This window comes from Odontomachus brunneus, unplaced genomic scaffold (genome assembly GCF_010583005.1).
Source record: "Odontomachus brunneus isolate Ranch 3 - 2012 unplaced genomic scaffold, Obru_v1 Obru_scaffold_062, whole genome shotgun sequence".
In the NCBI taxonomy this organism is placed as follows: Eukaryota; Metazoa; Arthropoda; class Insecta; order Hymenoptera; family Formicidae; genus Odontomachus; species Odontomachus brunneus.
Genome location: NW_022639512.1, coordinates 1162337 through 1164201, shown reverse-complemented (window position 1 = coordinate 1164201; position 1865 = coordinate 1162337).

Sequence of the window (1865 nt, the reverse complement as noted above, 5' to 3'; positions counted from 1 at the left end):
TCAATCAGCGTAGCCCATTCGGTAGGTCTTATGGAGTCTTACAACTTTTATCCGAAACATTTTTCCATCATACCCACCGTTTGCGAAATAATCGGCTGTGTCCGAACTTTTGCCATGCAAACACTAATACTCGCCTCAAGATCACCGCCAGGGGGTTGGAAGGGCTCATGCCCAGAGTTTTGGAAAGGGCTCGGGACCAGCTTTCACATGACCTTACCAAATACCGGGTGTCCCATTTAAAAAAATCATCTTGACCTCCACGTGACCTCCACGGTACTCGTCAAGGTCAAACAAGGGTGACCAGTTGATAGATTGGTTGAAACCCTACAACTTTTGTATTTAACATTTTCCTCTAACTTCTATAGTTTCCGAGAAAATCGGCCGTGTCCAGACTTTTCGGACACCCTGTATACTGTGGCCCTGTACTGCTGAAATAAGTTGGAGTGAAATAAATATATGTTTGTCTCACGCTTATTACATCAGTGCAACAGTGCAACGAAAAAGAACAGACTTGATAAAAGCATCTCTAAAAATGGCTTTATAAGCTTTGTGATTGGTTATCAGCTACTTTTAGAAATCGCTTTTAGCGATAAAAGAAAATTCAAAATATGAAACTAATGCCCAATTTCTTTATCTCTGCTTATCTGCAAGTTATTCTATTGAAATTAACCAATCATATTTATGGTTGGCAAGATTAACCAATCACGGTTGACATTTATCCGACAGATAAAGGGTGCTTTCCAATTACGTTTTGTATGTTACACAAAATCAATTTATTGGTTGTATCTTATCTTACAAGATATTTTAGATAATATGTGACCAATAAACTGATTTTGTGTACGTATGTGTCAAGATGTGTTAATCAATTGAAAAGCTAACCGGAAGTTAACCGGAAGTGAAGAAATTAGGCATTATAATAATATTGATGACGCTAGCAAATCTATAAAGTCTGCATTCTGATATTTATCTGAAATACTGAAAATCTATAGTATACGTGACATAAACTATAGATTTTCAATATTGGCTGTGAATACCGGAAGAGATGACGCCATAGGAAGTATTACATGTATAAAACTAAATTATACTGCATAATATAGCGTATAATACAATGTATAATATCTCAGTATAATACTTACCCAACTCTGCTCGTGATCACTAAACTCGGTGAAGCGTAGAAACGTAAAACTTTTTACGTGAACTTGTTAGCCATGAAATGTGCTGCCGGAAAAATTAAAATCTAGTGATATGATGAGTACGAAATATATTTTGCTACTGCTGTGATGAGATACAGGAAACATAACAGTCCTAAGGTTATAGCGATGTTTTTAAGGTTATATGTTCTATAGCCGATGGATACGGGAGCGGTGCACTTGGACATGGTGCATTTGGACACAGCCAATCACAGCACCGTATGATTAGAGACATTTGTAGGGTCCCTTGGAACAGCGACTTGTGATTGGACTGTGTCCAATTGCCCCGTGTCCAACTGATATACACCCAATGGATACAGCTGATTTGACCGGGTGTATATCAGTTGGACACGGGGCAATTGGACACAGTCCAATCACAAGTCGCTGTTCCAAGGGACCCTACAAATGTCTCTAATCACACGGTGCTGTGATTGGCTGTGTCCAAATGCACCGTGTCCAAGTGCACCGCTCCCGATTTGACCGACATTGAAATCATATAGGAACTATGTTTAGTAATTTGTACTTTTCACACATAGAGGGTGTTTACGATAAGTTGTCGGATTGGAAATCCTACTGAACAGTGGTACTCAATCGACCCATTTCAAAAAATTCCCTAGCTTAATCAGATTTTAATAAAAGCTGTCTCAGCAGTAATCGGATTAGCTTCATAGCGAT